Genomic DNA, 19,354 nt, shown 5'->3' with positions numbered 1-19,354 from the left:
GATCCAAGATTAGAATCCAAGTCTTGTGCCTCCAGATATTTGATATTTTTATACTGTAATCCATACATCATATAAGGCCTGAAGAGGCAGAGGCTGAATTCTTGAACATGTTCCCTGAGTGCAGAAATGCTTTCCTCCAGGAAGGTGTCTTACCTGACCCTGTCATTTCCACTGAGGGGGCTCTGGAGGGGAAGGATGGGAGTGGAAGACATAACCTTGGCTTTTTAATGTTGAGCTACAGATGTATCCAAGGTGCTTGGGTCAATCTCTTCAGACAGTGCATGAAACCCAACTGAAATGCTTGTGACAGTCCAGTGGTATTTCAGGGAACCATTGCCTATTTCTTCCAGAAATTCTAATAAGAGTGGACATTTATTGAGCACCTGCTATATGCCAGACATTCCTTCCTCTAACAATTTAGGGTCGTTCTTACCATTTCCCTCCCCCAGATAGAGAAATGGGAGTTCAGAGACCCAGCCAAGATTACATTGCTGGTAAGTGACAAGAGTTTGTCTTACTGGCTCGGTTTGATTCTGTCCAAGGACCACACTCTTACCCACTACCCTCAAAGAGCAGTGGCAGAGCCCTTGATTTCTGATCCACCCATGGGAGGGATGCCTTTTCCCCTGTCACCAGGGTACAGCCAGTTTCTGCATTTTGCATGCTCGTGTTCCAGAAATTCAAGTGCAAGTTGATCCAGCCTCCTAAGTTTGATGGCACGGCCCTTAGCATTAGGGAAGTATGCAGGAGATGACTGTATTCAGGAAGCCACCATAGATGCATATGGCTGGAATATTAAATGAGGGCAGGGTTTGGGGAAGAACTGGGGGCAATTGTTAAATCAGAAAGAGCCTTGTTGTTCTTGCTTAAGAGACATCAATTTTGTTCTCTAGGCAATGGAGAATCACCAAGTAATTTTGCATGGGGCAATGACGTGGTTACATTTCCATGTGATGTCTTATTTATTTGGCTTGGAAATCAGGCGCTGCTTCCTGGAAGGAGGTATCCGTTAACCTAGGACTGAAAGGATGGATTGGATGTCACCCAGGGATGAAGCGACTGTGACAAGATACCAGCACAGGTACGTTCAAGATTCACAATCACATGAATCGAAACAAACCACTTTCCTATGTTAAGCAGCTACTGTGTGCACTGGCACATGTATATAGATTATTTCCTTTAATCATGGCAGAGCCCTGCAGGGAAAGTCATAGCTCCCAAGTCACAGGACTGGAATTCAGCCCCATTCCTGTTAGAACTCAAAGCTCATTTTCTTTCCATCGCACACGTTGCCTCTCCCTACAGAGTTCAGTCTGGGCTCAGAGCACAGAGGAAAAACATTGGGGGCTTGGACAGCCTCACACTCAGAACAGTGGAATCAGATTTTTTTTTTTTTGACACGGAATCTCACTCTGTTGCCCAGGCTGGACTGCAATGGTACGATATCAGCTCACTGCAACCTCCGCCTTCTGGGTTCAAGCGATTCTCCTGCTTCAGCCTCCCGAGTAGCTGGGATTACAGGTGCAAACTATCACGCCCAGCTAATTTTTGTATTTTTAGTAGAGACGGGGTTTCGTCATGTTGGCCAGGCTGATCTAGAACTCCTGGCCTCAAGTGATCTGCCCACCACAGCCTCCCAAAGTGCTGGGATGACAGGCATGTGCCCCTGGGCCTGGCCAGGAATCAGATTTTTAAAGAGCCTTGACAGCTTAGTGGCTGCTGAAACTTGGTCTCTCCAGATATTTTCAGACAGTGCACATACCCCTAAGGGATCTATGCTAATCTAAGTGAGATGATTGCCTGGAGAAGAGGGGCTTGGTTGCTGCTCCTGTGTCTTTGCATTTCTCTCTTCCTTTTTCTGAGCCCGTGTCCTGTTAGTGAAATCAGAAGTCAGGAGAAAGAGTTCTTGGAGCAGGCCACACTGAGACAGGGCTGTTCAGAAGGCAACAAAGACCCAGAGAAATTTCAGACACTTGGCCAGGATTTGGTGAATGGGGCTGAAGCCTGGGCTAGGCCTGTAGAAGACAGCCCCCACCACCCCAAGCCTCTGGACAGATGCAACGCCCTGGAGTCCAGGTGCTGACTGTCCCTGACTAGTAGGCCCAGTTGAGGGGCAGCATGGAGGGGGACAGTTAAAGCATCAGTGGAAATCCATTGATAGCATCGGGTCCTCAACACGCCAGGATTTACCTGGGGGCTTGGGTGGGAGTGATTAGAACTAAATATCCCAAGGGATAGATGTATTATTATTAGGCAGGTGCGAAAGTAATTGCAGTCTTTGCCATTACTTTTAATGGCATCATATCAATTAAAGTGAGACCAGGTGGGGAGGGAGATGAGCACTCAAAGAACTAGGAGTAGCCTGAGTGTGGTTTCCCTTGGCCCAGGCTCAGACCAGGTGTGACCAGGATCAAAACAACCATGGGGACTTTAAAACAAACAAACAAAAAAACAGAGGTCGGGCACGGTGGCTCATGCCTGTAATCCCAGCGCTTTGGGAGGCCGAGGTGGACGGATCACTTGAGGTCAGGGGTTCGAGCCCAGCCTGGCCAACATGTTGAAACCCCATCTCTAATAAAAATACAAAAATTAGCCAGGTGTGGTTATGGGTGCCTGTAATCCCAGCTATTTGGGAAGCTGAGGCAGGAGAATTGCTTGAACCTGGGAGGCGGAGGTTGCAGTGAGCCGAGATGCACCACTGCACTCCAGACGGAGTGATAGAGCAAGACTCCATCTCAAAAAAAAAAAAACAAAAAAAAAACCCAAAACCAGATATTGTCAGATCCAAAGAATATAACTTACTTCAAAATGAACAATATGGCCGGGCATGGTGGCTCACGCCTGTAGTCCCAGCACTTTTGGAAGCTGAGGTGGGAAGGCTGCTTGAGTCCAGGAGTTGGAGACTATCCTGGGGAATATAGTGAGACCCCATCTCTACAAAAAAAAAATTTGAAAGTTAGCCAGGTCTGGTAGCACGTGCCTATAGTCCAAGCTACTCTGGAGCCTGAGGTGGGAGGATCACTTGAGCCTGGGGGGATCAAGTCTGCAGTCAGCTGTCATTGTGCCACTGCACTACAGCCTGGGCAGCGGAGCGATACCCTGTCTCTTAAAAAACATAAAAGAAAATAAACAATGTTTTGCATATGTGTTATACTAATTTCCATGAAATGACCAGGGCCCCTGAATTCTCAGTGTACCTTTGATCCCCTTTGCTCTACATGAATACTTCTTTATGTCTTTTAGTACACGCCTTTCTACCATTGAGTCCCTGCCATTGAGGGCTACAGTTCCTCCTGGCCTGACTCCAGGGCTCTCTCTTGCTGTCTTTCCAAAGGCTCTAGACCCTCGCCCCTTAGATGCTCCTTTCTCCACTCTGGCCTTACCGATCAAGAGATTTATTTTCTTGCTGCCTCTAAAGAAAAGCAGATGGACTCCTCTTGTTTGAAGATTTTTTATTCTCAACTTGTCACAGTGGGGACACAGACAGCTGAGAGACAAAAATAACAAGCACAGGGAGGTTATGAAGTTTTGGAAGCCTTATATAATCCATGTTGCCACAGACCCTTTCCTGCAGGCACTGACAGTGGAGCCAAATGGGAAGTGTAAGACAGATCAGAGTCCAAATCCTGCTCGGCTTGAGCCACTTCCTAGCTGAGTGATCTTGGGTGAATCAACAGCTTACCCCTCCCTGCTAGCCTGAGTCTTCCCTCTGGAAAATGGGGATAACAATACCACTGACACCTCTGTGTTATCTGAAGATCAAATGAGATTACACATACCCCGTGGCCAGCCTAGTGTCAACACGTAACAGGTGCTCCATAAATAGCTTTGTTTACAGCTTTGTGTTTACAGCTCAGATAGTATTGGAAAGGTCCTTGGACTCCACCTCTCTTTGTTCGTAAAGGTAAGGGTTATTCCTTTTCCATGCCAACCACTTTCAAGCTTGGCGGCTGCAGATGGAACGGGTGGCACCAGTGCATCTCCAGCTGCCTCACCTGTTTACAGAGATGAACTCACAGTTCTGAGGCTACAGGAGGGGCTGGTGGCCTCATCACTGGGCCCTGGTCACATATGGGTAAAACGTTCCCTCGGAATGCCTTGTACATTTTGTTTCTCACTGAAAAGTAAAAGCTGTCCAGGCAGGGTGGCTCACGCTTGTAATCCCAGCACTTTGGGAGGTCAAAGCAGGTGGATCACCTGAGCTCAGGAGTTCAAAACCAGCCTGGCCAACATGGTGAAACCCTGTCTCTACTAAAAATACAAAAAATTAGCCAGGCATGGTGGTGCATACCTGTAATCCCAGCTACTTAGGAGGCTGAGGCGGGAGAGTTGCTTGAACCTGGGAGGTGGAGGTTGCAGTGAGCCGAGATTACGCCATTGCACTCCAGCCTGGGCAACAGAGTGAAACTCTGTCTCACAAAAAAAGAAAACAAAGAAAAGTAAAAGCCAACAATTCTATTTTCTTTTACATTCTCTCCTCCATCTCAGGGTAGTGAACATAAGGCCTGATTATTGCTGTCCGGGGCAGGAGGCAAAGATAGCCAACCGCCTTGGAACATGTTTTATATCAAAGCGGATTTTCTGTTGGATTCTCGAGCATCTCTGCAGCTCTGAGTTAGAGGTTTTGTTGGAATGCAATCTGACATAGAGCTTTCGCATTAGCCGGGAGAGTAAATCACTGTCCCTGCCATAGTGGGTGGTCACGGGTTAGTCCAGCAAGGCGTCAACACTGCTGTCTCTGAGAATCCACATCCAAGGCACACCTGCTGCTCCAGGTCTCCCTCACACACAGTTGCCACACTTTGATTCTTAGTTAGGATTTGAGATTGGGTTGGGGTTTGAATGCCTCCAATTACTCAACAGAAGTTCTCCTGGGGACGTCTGCACCTACCCCCTTTTCCCTATGATAATGGACATGACAGTGTCTTAGCCCATTCGGGCTGCTATAGCAAATACCTTAGACTGGGTAATTTATAAACAACAGAACTTGATTGCCCACACTTCTGGCAGCTGGGAAGTCCAAGATCAAGGCACCAGTAGATTCGGAGTCTGGCGAGGGCTCGCTCCTCCCAGATGGCACCTTCTGTGTCCTCACACAGTGGAAGGGATGAGCAGGCTCCCCCAGGCCTCTTTAATAAGGGTACTAATCCCATTCACAAGGGTGGAGCTCTTAGGACCTAATTACCTCCCAAAGGCCTCATCTCTTAAAAGCACCACCTTGGGGATTAAGTTTCAATGTATGAATTCTGAGGGGAGACAGAGATGTTTAGATCATAGCACAGAGGTACTAAACATGCTTTATTACTCCTGGAAAAGGAAACCAACATTATAGAGCATCTAATCATGCCAAGCACGAGTGTAGGAATGTTGCAGGCATTATCTCACAGTTTTTCACACCAGCTCTTTAAAAGCAGGAAAAAGGCCAGGCGCAGTGGCTCACACCTATAATCTCAGCACTTTGGGAGGCCAAAGCGGGTGGATTACTTGAGGTCAGTAGTTCAAGTCTAGCCTGGCCAGCATGGTGAAACCCTGTCTTTACTAAAAATACAAAAATTAGCCAGGCCTGGTGGCAGGCACCTGTAGTTCCAGCTACTTTGGAGGCTGAGGCAGGAGAATCACTTGAACCTGGAAGGTGGAGGTTGCTGTGAGCTGAGATCATGCCACTGTGCTCCAGCCTGGGCAACAGAGTGAGACTCGGTCTCAAAAACCAAACCAAAACAAAACAAAAAGAGGCAGGAAAGAGACACTGAACTGGGGCGGCAAGCCTAATGTTTCCCTGGAACCCAGATGAAAAGTTTCCCTTTGGGAATCAAATTGGGAAAACCCACACCTGGAGGTTAGGAACAAACCAAGCAATCATCTGTGGATGAGGCTCTAGAGGGCTTGGGGCCACAAGAACTTGTACTCAGGCACGACTGGGAGTAATCCCAAGGGGACAAAGCGGAATCTTTGGAATCTATTCACTTGTACTTTATAGTGTAGTGAAGGAGTACATGAATCGAAAGTGAGAGACGGGCTGGGGAAACAGAAGAAAAAAACCAGGAAGTGCCAGGAGCAGGCTGAGCCTTTCAAATTCCATCCTGCAGCATGTCTGCTGCCCCATGGATGCTACTGTCCTTATTCTTGGGTTGATATATCCTGTTATGTATCCACCTACAAGCACTCCAACTTGGCATCCCCACTCATCAAGCGAGCTCTGGTTGTAATTTTGATGTCTAGGTATTTGCTGTACAGGGAAAGACAGTTGGTTGACATTTTTTACCCCATTTTACCCCATTTTTACCCCTATGGATGTTTAGTATTGTTATTTATTTATTTTGAGGTACAGTCTTGCTCTGTCACCCAGGCTGGCATGCAGCTGGTTGACAGTTCTACTTCTCTCCTCTAACAAACAGGCCTCGTGACCTATAGATCAGTCCTAGGAAGTGGTGCGTGCCCTGTAGGCACCAAGGAAGGTTCTTTCCTCTGACATCCCCCGATCTCGACCCTTGGCAGTATGATCTTGCACTGGCTCCTCTATGGAAGGTCTAAGGAACCAGACAATCATTGTTATTAACTCAATCAATAAATCTGTAGGTATTTACTGGTTCCTAATGAAAAAGGGCAATCTGGGGAGAACAAAGTCATTAAGTGGAAAAAATGAAAGGGCAAGGTTATTATAAGTATTATAAGGTGATGCTCATACATGGGCAGAAAGGAGGAACATCAAAATCTCAAGTAGCACCTAATCCCTTCCATTCCCAGAGATGACTGCATAAATCACGTCGTTTTATCCCTACCGTGCAATTACCAACATCCAGAGTGGACATGATCTGATCCAAGGAACTGCATTATTTATCTAATATTCACCAGAGTCTTTTTCTTTCCTTGTTGACTTTTACTGTTTTTCTCTTTGAAGGAAAACACTTCACTCAGAAATGCCAGCGAATCAATATTTATAAAGGGCATTTTAGTTGCTCAGTATGAGGCCGGGAGGGTAATGAATCGTACAAGACATAGTTTCTGCCAGGGCCACTTTGTACAGTTGCTCAGATTGTGCACTGCACAGCCCTAGCGTGTGCTCTTCACATTGTGTTCCGTGCACTTGCCCCCTTCCCCCAGGGTTGTTCAGTGCAATGTGTGGGATATGGGGAACCTGTGCACATCCAGGAGGCTGATGATGAGGAGTTTGGATGTGAAGGTTACAGATACATTGTGGAGCCCCCCACAGTGCCTCTGAGGTGAAACACTTTGCTCAGTGTGGGAACTGCGACTGGAAACTGTGAATTCCTTTTGTGGGAGGCTTGGTGCCTATTCATGAGAGGCAAGTTCCTGTGAAGTGACTGGAAATGAAGGTGCGGAAGGCTCCTGGCCATGGGAAGAAGCTGGGATGGGAATAAGCAGAAAGTGCTCCTGCCTTACCTTTAGGCGTCAGGGGTCTCTTCAGGGAAAATAATGGACCAGAAGAAAAGGGTGCTCTCCAGAGCTGTGGCTCTTCCCTCCCTGCCACTGTTGAATGGCCCCTTAAATGTAGCTGGCCGGTAATAGAATCTCTAAAGCCACCATAAAATGAGTCAGCGTGGTTTATCTCAACTCGTGAGTTGATGTCATAGATGAGTCTGGATGTTGGGAAAAATAAATAGACTGTCTTAGTCATTGGGGGTGCCGTGATGGAATATTACAGACTGGGTGGCTTAAACAACAGAACTTAATTTTCTTATAGTTCTGGAGACTGGAAAACCAAAGTGAAAGTGTTGGCAGGTTTGCTATCTACTGAGGCCTCTTTCCTCAGCATTTCCCTGTGTCCTCTCATGGTCTCTGGGCACATTCATCCCTGGTATTTCTCTGTGTCCAAATTTTCTTATAAGGACACCAGTGAAATGGAATTAGGGCCCACTCTAACAGCCTCATTTTGACTTAATCACCTCTTTCAGGACCTGATCTCCAAATACAATCACATTTTGAGGTGGTGGGGGTTAGGGCTTGAGCATATGAACTTGGGGGAGATATAATTCAGCCTATAACATAGACCACCAGAAGTACAGTAGGGGAAAGGAAGCTTGTGCTCTAAGGAAGGAGGAACAACACAGGGTCCATAGTGAAATTGCAAGGCTGCTGGTCCCAGAGGGCTGTGGTTCTAAGGCAGCACCAGTTCCAGCGGCCACACACGTGGTAATATATGAATATAGTATGCACCATCTTTAGCGGTATAGAGAGTTAAGTTGAGGTGACATGTTTAGCCAGGGATAAATGTTTAAACTGAGTTTGTTGTAATCTTCCTGTTTCTCTCTGGTTCTTCTCATATGTGTAAAAACAACAATCGTAATGAATGATTATTACATTGATTTATTAAGTGCTAGAACTATGCTAGAAGTTTATACAGCACACATTGCCTTCCTCAATCTGTACAACCCTTTCGGGTGGGTCTTAATTGAAATCCAGGACCCAAAGGCAAACTGAAAGTAGGTATCGGCTCCAGGAATTGGATCTAGCCTGGCTTACTCCGTGGCTTGTGTCTGTAACCACTGGGCTGTGATATAGGCAGAAAGGCTTGGAAAGCAGCACCTGGGGTTAGCTAGTAGCCAGGAAGCCCATCCTTGCCTCTGGCTGTTCAATTCTATGTTAGAGAAGGGACTCTGGTGGATGTGGATCCCAAGGAAGCTGTGTAGGACACTATATAGCTCCCTAAACTCCCTAAGGAAGGATAGTATTTGAATGAGTTTAAGTGTATCTCTGCCTCTAGACAGCATTGGGTGATAGTGTTGGTGGGAGGGAGATTGATTGATGCCTCTTCTCTGATTCTATATTCAATTTCCTTGTCCAGAAAAATTGGATTACTCAAGAGGTTGAGAAAGAGAACATTGGTGATAAAGTTTAAGGAGATGGATCATACTCAGATGCTCAATCTTTTTGACTCCAGGAAATTGATTACATTCTGCCTCTTTGACAGAGAGGGATGGCTGAGGAACTGAGAATTTCAGCCCCATTCCCAAAGAATGGCTTTTCATGTGTCTAAACAAACCCAAGAGTGATTACTAATTAACCTCTTTCTCTAGAATCTGCCAAGAGGCCAACTATGGTGGCTTTCTAGAGCCCAAAGTCATAGTCTGGAAATGCTGAGGACCCTTTATGAGAGGAAAGCTCCATCCTTAGGACTGTTGATTTCCACTTCAGAGAAGGTCAGAAACATAACACGAAGGGTAGTTTCTGGCCTCTAGTAGGAGGTGTTATTTACATATTTTTAAAAATGAAGATCAAATAAATGTATCTAGTAACGAGATTGATGACTCCTTGAAGACTCAAGGAATTGCGTCACCTTGATGATTTGTAACTCACGTATTTAACAGCAAAAATCAGTTGAAACGTGCTAAGCACTTTCACCTAGTATATTAGGGAAGTAACTGATCTTCTGACCAGGAGACCTAACTCCAGCTCTACTCTTTCCTGATCTGTTTATCTCAGTTTAGAGCAGGTGGTCAACAGACATGTGTGGCCTGAATGGATAATCCAACGGGCCGGGGCAAGACCTTGAGTAAGTCATTGTATTCATTTGACTCAGTTTTCTCTGGTCAAACTCTGATAAACCCTGACCTCTGGGCCTCTCAGGAATGTGATGAGGATCAAATGAGGACATAGATAATCAGTAGTGGCTGACATGTGTCAGCACTTACAACACGACAATCCCTGTTCTAAGTGTTTATAGAGATCTCTTTTACTCCAAATAATGATTTTCTAGATCTACAGCAAAAGTCCTCCAAAATTTGTTTAACTGTCTCTAATTCTTCTCTTTCTAGTCTCATTTGAACCCCTTTCAGTCAGGCTTTTACTAAAGAGTGCTTATCAAAGTGGCCAAGGATGTCCACATGACTAAACCTATTGCCCTGCTCTGCTTCTATTTCTGAACTCTCTCTTCAGCCTTTGCCCCGGTTGGTCACGCCCTGAGAGCCAACTGCTGCCACCACGACCCCATACCTTCCTCACACCCCACCATACTACCATTCCCCTCCCCGCCCCCAGTTTTCCAGGATTCTTAGTTGGGGGGACCCTTCCCTGGCTCTGTGGTGGACTTAACGTCCATCCCACCTCACTGGTTCAGGGACTTCACTGTCAGTAGTAGCACACCCTCCTCCCCCAGCATGTCAAAGTTTTAGGGAAATGGAAAGTCACACACTTACTATCTAGCTCAATCCGCTTGGGTGACAGGTGAGAAACTAGAGCCCCAAAGTCACACAGATACCTAAGGGTAGGGCCAGGAGGAAGCCCCAGCCCCTTGCCTCCTGCTCCAGGGCTCCAAAAGGCAACATCTCCTATGGAAAGCAATGTAAAGACTCTAACAATTCACAAATCAAGGCTACAAAACTTTGCTTCCCAATTTGCACTCCAACTTTCAACTAATTTAGAATTCAAAATAAGGTTTGCAAAATGTCTATCATTTCACATTTTCTATAGTTAATGAAAAATTTAACTTTCGTGATGGGTCTTGTCATCACTCGTACTCTATGTCCATTGGGGACAAAAGGGGACCCCAGAGGATACTGTCCAAGGGCAACAGGAGAGTTAGAATAATCCAGGTCAAATGCAGGCAGGGTACACTACTTATAAGCTTCCTTCACAGATATTTTTAGACCTGCTTTCGAATATATTGTATCATTTATGGAGCGGCTACTATGTTTCTAGCATCAACTGGTTATGTTTACATATTATGATATTCAACACTCTCAAAACCTTAGGAAATAATAGTAACTACTATTTATCAGTCACCTACTATGTGCCATGAATTCAGCGTTCATTACTGCCAATTCTCACAAAGCCCCTCTCTTCCTCAGGGCCAGAAACCCAAGTCAGAGTTGACTATTAGCCACTGGTCCTCAGAGTAAACATGATCACTCTTCCAACTCTACACATGAGTAAACTGAGGTCTGGAGAGATTTGGCAACTTGTCTCCCAGTTTGACCTGGAAGGAAAACTTACTGAGGTCATGGCAGTTGGTGGAGTAGGAACAGGCTGGGCTCCTTTGGGGTCAATGCACAACTTCCATGTGTTCTTGGACAAGTTTCCAAGTGTCCAAGTTTCTGTAGCAGATGGCAGGTGAGCAAGTCCCAGGATGTCTGGGATAGCCCCGAGCACTTCTGAGGAGGGGCCATTGCTGACCTGGGTTGTTGAGTAAGCTTGGGGAACTGGGATCACATGTGTCTTCCTTCGGGTCCAGCTCTAGTACATTGTCCCTGGAAAGCCACTTTCCAAACAGTGGGAAAAGCATTACTCTAATTACAGGAGTCCTTTGAAAGCCCCTCAAGAAATTGTCAAAAAGCCCCGAATGGTTTTTGTTTGTTTGTTTGATTTTTGAGATGGAGTTTCGCTTCGTCCCCCAGGCTGGAGTGCAGTGGTGCGATCTTGGCTCACTGCAACCTCTGCCTCCAGGGTTCAAGCGATTCTCCTGCCTCTGCCTCCTGAGTTGCTGGAGTTACAAGGCATATGCCACCACACCAGGCTAATTTTTGTATTTTTAGTAGAGATGGGGTTTCACCACATTGGCCAGGCTGGTCTTGAACTCCTGGCCTCAGGTGATCCACCTGCCTTGGCCTCCCAAAGTGCTGGGATTACAGGTGTGAGCCACTGCACCTGGCCTCCAAATGGTTTCTTCAAGTAAACAAAATTAGAAAAAGGAAAATGAAGGTGGCCCTGTACCAGAGAAGAAAAATATAATTCACAAGAACAACAAACATAGGGAATGGAGAACAAAGCTGATTTTTATTTTTGTTGTTCTGTTTTACTAAATGATTCTTCTGTGTCAGTGCTGTGCTATAAATATAGGCTAATTTCCATTTCCTCCTGCAAGCATTGGACAGATTTTACCCTCGTCTTGTCATGAGTCAGAAAGGAAGGATATTTACTATGTACTGACTGTGTGAAATAGTCAGCTGGGGTGTTGGAGTCACCTGACTAGGTCTTCCTTCCAGAATCTAGCATCATTTTCACTCTCCTCTCACCCATTGGTTGAACTGAATTAGAAGGCAGAGGAACATGGATGACACAGAGCTCAGAGGCCAGCCTCCTTGGGCATAGAGGAGGTGCAGAGGGAATCTGGAGGCTGGGTCTGCAGGGGCAGATGGAGGATGTCTACCACAGCCCCCGTGCTGAGAGCTGGGAGGGGCACGATGATCAGGGCCATCCAACAAGATGCTTAACCTGGCTTTGAACTTGGCTCATTGCTCCTGCAGATGAAGACTGGGGCTCCTCAGCAAGCCTGGGTCCTCCCATAGAATGTCCCCGGGATCTTTCCAAGGCTGAAAAGTTACACCGCTGGGAGAAGGCATCTGATAGAGTGGGTCTCCTGGCTTCTAGTGGACTGATTAGGAACCAGGAGACCTGGGATCCAGTGCAGATTCTTCCATGTGGAGTGTGTGACTGTGGGCAGGCCCCCTTTCTGGACCTGATTCCTCTTCCATGAATTTGTACATTTAACCTAACCCAGAGGCCTCAGCCCTCCTTGTGTGTCTGAATCCCCCAGGAAACTTTAAAAACCATCAGCCTGCCCAAGCCTCACCCCCAGAGCTGCCATTTCTCTCGGCTGAGAGTGAGCCTGGGCACTGACATTTTTATAAACACACCCAGGCGAGTCTCATGTTGGGCTGGGATAGTGAATCTGGACTAGACCACCACATCCAGTTCTGGAATTCCACTTCCAGGGGTTAAGTTCTCCTCTTTTTTCTTCCTTTCTTTTTTTTTTTTTTTTTTTTTTTTTTTTTTTTTTTTTTTTTTTTTGAGACAAGATCTCGCTGTCTCACCCAGGCTGGAGTGCAATGGCGTGATCATGGCTCACTGTAGCCTTGACCTCCCAGGCTCAGGTGATCCTCCCACCTCAGCCTCCCAAGTAGCTGGGACTGCAGGCATGTGCCACAATGCCTGGTTAATTTTTTGTAGAGACAGATTCTCGCCATGTAGCCTAGGCTGGTCTCAAACTTCTGGACTCAACTGATCCACCCACCTTGGCCTCCCAAAGTTCTGGGATTACAGGTGTGAGCCACTATGACCAGCCCAGCTCTTTACTTCTCCATGGCAATAGCACAGAAGGAAATAGGCACTCTGTTGAGGCTCAGCTGGCACGTTTGTGATAATCATTTAGTCCTCACAACAGTTTCTAGGCTGTCATAGTTATCACACCCATTTTTATAGTTGAAGTAATTGAAGTCAGAAAGTTTTGCCATCTTTTCATCAATATTTACTGAGCTCTACAGCATGTCAGATACCATCGTAGGTGCTGGGGATACACGATGAACAAAACAGACCAACTCCCTGCTCTCCAGGAGCCCAGGTCCTAGCCTGGAGATGGATGGTGACAGTGGGTCCCTGGTTTTCCTGGGATTATTAACACCTGTTAACTATTCTTAGCATGCCTTTTCATTCCCAAAATGTCCTAATTTGGGCAATAAATTATATTTTTATTCCATAACTAATAAAAATGTGAACATGGCTGGGTATAGTGGCAAGTGCCTGTAGTCCCAGCTACTCAGGAAGCTGAGGTGGGAGGAGTGAGTTGGAGGAATGAGTTCTGGAGTTAGAGCTGTAGTGAGCTGTGATCATGCCTGTGAATAGCCACTGCACTCCAGCCTGGGCAACATGGTGAGACCCCATCTCTAAAAAAACAAAACAAAAAACAGCAAAAAAATGAACATCATAGATGGTGATAAAGACATCGAAGGAAGTGACCACAACATTGTCTTCTCTAAAAAATTCTATGACTTATATATTTCTTAAAGTCTTTAACATCAAGACACTGTGGCTGACTCAGTTGGGAGAGGGGCTGCTGGGATTGGGTGATCACAGAACATCTCCCTGAGGAGGTGGCATATGAATTGAGGTGTGAATGGTAAGGAGTTGCTGGCCATGCAGAAACCCAGGAGTGGTGTTTAGGTGATGGGAACAGCAAGTGCAAAGGCCCAGAGGTAGGAATAAGCTTGTTTGTTGTGTCTGAGAGATTAAAGATAGTCACTGTGGCCAATACCCAGTGGGTGCCTGGAAGGTGGAAGGAGATGAGGTCCAAGAATTCTCGAGGACTTTGTCAGCTATGAGAGGGTTTGGATGTTATCCTCAGGGCAATGGGAGGCTTAAGCTGGGGAGAGCTATGATTAAATTCAGTGGTTCTCAACCAGGGGCCCCCAGGGAACATTTGGCAATGCCTGGAGACATTTTGGGCTGTCACAATTAGAAAGGGGGAAGGTGCTACTGGAATCCAGTAGGTAGAGGACAGTGATGCTACTAAACAACAAACAGGTATGGAGCCCAAAATGTCAACAGTGCTGAGGTCTTTCTTTAAAAGTTCACTCTGCACTGCTGGTGGGGATGTAAAATGGTGCAGTGGGCATGGGGGTTCACACTGGTAATCCCAGCACTTTGGGAGGCCGAGGCGGGTGAATCACCTGAAGTCAGGAGTTTGAGACCAGCTTGGCTAACAAGGCCAAACCTCGTCTCTACTAAAAATACAAAAATTAGCCAGGCCTGGTGGTGGGTGCCTATAATCCCAGCTACTCGGGAGGTGGAGACAGGAGAATTGCTTGAACCCAGGGGCGGAGGTTGCAGTGAGCCGAGATCGCGCCACTGTACTCCCAGCCTGGGTGGAAGAGTGAAACTTCGTCTCAAAGAAAAGAAAAAACTATGGCAGTTCCTCAAAAATTAAAAAATAGAATGTACTTATGATCCAGCAATATCACTTCTGGGCATATATCCAAAAGTATTGAAAGCGAGGTCTCAGAGAGATATTTGTACACCCATATTCATAGTGCCATTATTCACAATAGCCAAAAGGTGGAAACCACCAGAATTTCCATCAGTGGAAGAATGAATAAACAGAATGTGATATACACACCATGGGCAGTTATTCAGCCTTAAAAAGGAAGGAAATTCTGACGCAGTCTACAACATGGATGAGTACATTATGCTGCGTGAAATAAGAACAAACACTGTATCAATACACTTATATGAGGTACCTAGAGTACTCAACTTTATAGAAACAGAAAATAGAATAGTAGTTGCTAGGGGCTGGGGGAAGGGAGAAATGAGGAGTTGCTGAATGGGTACAGAGTTTTGGTTTTGCAAGATGAAAAAGTTCTGGCCTGGCACAGTGGCTCACGCCTGTAATCCCAGCACTTTGGGAGGCTGAGGTGGGCAGACCACAAGGTAAGGAGCCTGAAACCAAGCTGGCCAACATACTGAAAACCCATCTCTACTAAAAATACAAAAATTAGCTGGGCATGGTGGTGCACGCCTGTAGTACCAGCTACTCGGGAGGCTGAGGCAAGAGAATCACTTGAACCCATGAGGCGGGGGTTGCAGTGAGCAGAGATCGCGCCACTGCACTCCAGCCTGGGCGACAGGGCGAGACTCCGTCTCAAAAAAAAAAAAATATTCTGGAGATTGATTGCACAATAATATGAATATTGTTACCATTACTGAACTGTACACTTAAAAATGGTTAAGATGGTAAATTTTTCACTATTTGTATTTTATCACAAAGAAAGAAAAAATATCTCTGGCTACTAGGTGGAGAATGGACGGTTGAATGGGTACTATGGCAGCAAGGAAACTGGTTAATAGGTTATTGCAGTGATTCAGACTAGAGATGATGGCTTGGATGTGGTGGGTAGCAATGAGATACCTGGGCAGATTTAAGGTATCTTGTGGTGGTGGAGACAAGAGGACCTGCTGCTGGTCAGGACGTGGGAATTAGGTGATATGCTTAATTCCCTAATATGCCTAATACCTAATAGGTGTTAGGATTAGGTCACTCATCTGATAAATGGCAGAGCTGGGGCTTGAATGCTTGGCTGCCTCTTAAGCTCACACTCTCACTTCCTTTTCAAATATCCACCCTTCCAACATCGTCTCTCTGGACTAGACATCTCACTGGGACAGCATTTGCTGCCGCTTTGGTCTGTTTCATGCTATTGGGCAAATGGTAACGACTTCACAAGAGTGACTTCTAATAAATGGCATGACATATATTTCTCAAAGCCATCAGCTTTAAAACATAGGTTTTATTTCAGATTATTGCATACTGAGCTGAGGTTTCTGCCAGCGGCTCACAGTTACACCATATCCTTTGCAATTGTGCTTTTGCGTGGCTTTAATTGTCATGGAGGCACACAGGAATGTGGTTTTATGTACACCCTGTGGATGGGATCACAGAGATTATTTGAGCTGCCAGCTGAGACTCTTCCAATGCTGCAGAAATTCTTCCCAATACCTGGCCAGGGGGCAGACAGCAGGTTTGTTTACACCTCTGTTCCTTAATGTTCAGGTTGCTAGGAAACCAGACAAACATCACCCAAAAGGCTGTCTGAGGTCACTGGAGGCCCAGCTGTGTTAATAGCCACAAATTGCAATCAAGCTTCCCTGGTTGTCAAGGTCTTCTGAAGAGGCTGAGAGTGCACCGATTGCATTGTGTGGCCAGTTTGTTCTCTCTCTCTTGGACTTTTCCTTACCTGGCCCAAGAAAAGGCTCTCATGCAGGCAATAAAGGGAGGCTGGTGAAATCTTAGTCTGCTGATCTCAGCCATTATTCAGGGTGTGACTGGATCTCAATAAAGCAGAAAGCTTCTGCTATGTCTGAAGAATACGTATGTGCAACAAATGATGGTGTCAGCAGTGTGTGTGTGTGTGTGTGTGTGTGTGTGTGAGTGTTGGGTAGGGAGGGTGAGTGGAGAAACTTAACCACCTCTTCAAGACATACTTTTAAGGACTTCCCCTCCATTTTTCTTAATGGCTGAGTCATAGTAATTGATGCTGCTGCTATAAAGCAGGTGTTCTCAAACTGTGGTCCTCAGATCGGTAGCATCAGCATCACCTGGGAACTTGTTAGGAATGCAGATTCTCAGGCAGCACCCCAGACATGCTGAATCAGTCACTCTGGAGGTGGGGCCAGCAATCTGTTTCAATAAGACTGCAGGGGATTCTGATGTGTGCTCAAGGTGGAGAGCCACGGAAAACTCTAGTCTCTGGAATCCAGCATTTACCTACTGAGTGACCTTGGGCAGTTTATTTCTAGTCCACAAGCCTCAGCCTACCGTGATGAGATATTACATGCCCAGCGCCTGGCATATGTCAGAGATGCTGAATTGATCCTTTGCCAATAAAACAAGCTTCACAGCAGCCTATGATTTGTTAGCTAGTAGCCATGTGTTCAAAAAGAAGTTGCTTCTGGGAAAACTGAAGATTACTGTTTTGATGTGTCCTTTCTTATCTCAAAATCTGAATCACTGACTTCTTCTACGATTCAGACTCTCCGCTTCTCAGAAAAAAGGAAGCTGGGTCACAGCATCTGTTCTTCCTGTTGCTCAAGGTGCCTAACTGAACTTGTAGTGACTTTGCACACAGAAGGTCAGGAAGACAGAAGGGTCCTCCCCTTCTTCATAGCCCCTTAGGTCTCGGAAACCCTTGGATCCATGGTCAGATGCCCTCCCCTAGGAGACTGGTCATTCCTAAGATGTCTAGGAACCAAGACACATCCCCCAGGGGCAGCTGCTCCTTCACCACCCAGAGACACTGCCCCTTACCCTGGGGGACAGTCTTTAGAGGCCAATCTGTAACTAGGCTGAGGTTTACAAGTTTTCTTTTGCCCCACCCAAACTCTGAGGCAAAGGTTATTGGTGGCAAGCAAGAGAAAAGAGAAATTATGTATAACTCCTCCCAGGCCACCAAGCACTGTTTGCTCTCACCTCTTAACTCAGGATGGAATACTGAGATTCTAGAAATAATGACTACCAGGCAATCATTATGTGCCAGCCAGATGCTAAGTGCCTTCTATATATCACCTTATTTAATTTTCATGATGACTCCCAAAGAAGACTTTATCTCCATTTTACAGATGAGGAAATGGAGGCATAGAAATATTCAGCATTCTGTGGATGCCTATGGTCTCATAACTAGAATTGTAATGGAGGCGGGATTCATATGCTTGGGGACAGAGCCAGGGATGCTACCTCCCAGGCTGTGTGATGCTGGCTGCTGTTGAGTTGTTGTTGTTGTTTTTATTTTCCTTCTTTCTTTCTTTCTTTCTTTCTTTCTTTCTTTCTGTCTGTCTGTCTGTCTGTCTGTCTGTCTGTCTTTCTGTCTTTCTTTTCTCTTTTTCTTTTTCTTTCTCTTTCTCTCTCTCTCTTTCCTTCCTTCCTTTCTTCCTTTCCTTCCTTCCTTTTTCCTCTCCTCTCCTCTCCTCTCCTCTCCTCCTTCCTTTTCTTTCTTGACAGAGTTTCGCTCTTGTTGCCCAGGCTGGAGTACAATGGTGCCATCTCAGCTCACTGCAACCTCCTCCTCCTGGGTTCAAGCGAATCTCTTGCCTCAGCCTCCCAAGTAGCTGGGATTACAGGCATGCAACACCACACCAGGCTAATCTGGTATTTTTTAGTAGAGACGGGGTTTTACCATGTTGGTCAGGCTGGTCTCAAACTCCTGACCTCAAGTAATCACTTACCTCGGCCTCCTAAAGTGCTGGGATTGCAGGCATGAGCCACTGTGCTCGGCCTGGTTTTATTATTTTTCTTAATGCATGGCATGAAATTTAAAAATATGGAATGCTTCACGAATTTGCATGTCATCCTTGAGCAGGAGCCATGTGAATCTTCTCTGCATCATTTCAGTTTTAGTATATGTGCTGCTGAAGCGAGCACTGCTGTGGAGTTTTGATGGCTCAACATCCTTGTACAACCTGGGCATCAGGGGACAATTGAAGCGGCTGTGGTCTTAACCTGGGTTACACATGGGAATTGCCCAGGGAGTTTTAAAAAAATATTCACATCTGGGTCCTCCACAGAGTTTCTGATGTCGTTGCATTGGGTTGTGGATTGGGCTTTGGGAGGTTTGAAAGCTCTTCTGATGATTCCAACAGCAGCCAGAATGAAGATACTCTGCCATAGACCTGAATGAGGCTTCAGAGGTTTGCAGGACCCTGGGTGTGTGCAGATGGGTGGCCGCCCTGTTGATGGAGATTTGGCCTTTATTTTTTGGCCCTTTCTGATGTAATCACCTTTTCGCAAACAAACAAACATAAAAAGAAACCTCATCCAGTCCCCAAAGCTTTCCACCAACATGGAAGCTAGCTTTTCTACAAGCCTGAAGGGAAAGGGAAACTTTGTACCTTTCAGAAGAAAGTCTGACTTTGAGGAACACATTTGCCCAGCATCTCATTCAAGTCTGTCTTCCCGGATATTAACAGCCCCTTTTTCCGCAAACATAGGAATGATACATTCTAAATACATCAACCTGTTTTCTACAAAAGCTTCTTATGTATTATAAGGTTAAAAGTACCGTGATTTGGTAATAAATAAGTAGCATGATTTTATTTTTTAAATAAACATCCCCAGAGTTTATAAATCCAAGGGAGT

General features: G+C 45.9%; 1 non-coding gene across 1 annotated transcript; it reads right to left on the bottom strand.

The window, feature by feature from the left end:
* Positions 1–18,533: 18,533 nt before the first annotated feature.
* LOC129487156 (U6 spliceosomal RNA) lies at positions 18,534–18,640 on the bottom strand. The gene has a single exon (XR_008659257.1). It is a non-coding gene; the product is annotated as a U6 spliceosomal RNA (small nuclear RNA).
* Positions 18,641–19,354: the final 714 nt, after the last annotated feature.

The sequence above is a fragment of the Symphalangus syndactylus genome, chromosome 7 (assembly GCF_028878055.3).
Source record: "Symphalangus syndactylus isolate Jambi chromosome 7, NHGRI_mSymSyn1-v2.1_pri, whole genome shotgun sequence".
NCBI lineage: Eukaryota > Metazoa > Chordata > Mammalia > Primates > Hylobatidae > Symphalangus > Symphalangus syndactylus.
This window is presented reverse-complemented; position numbering and strand designations above follow the sequence as displayed.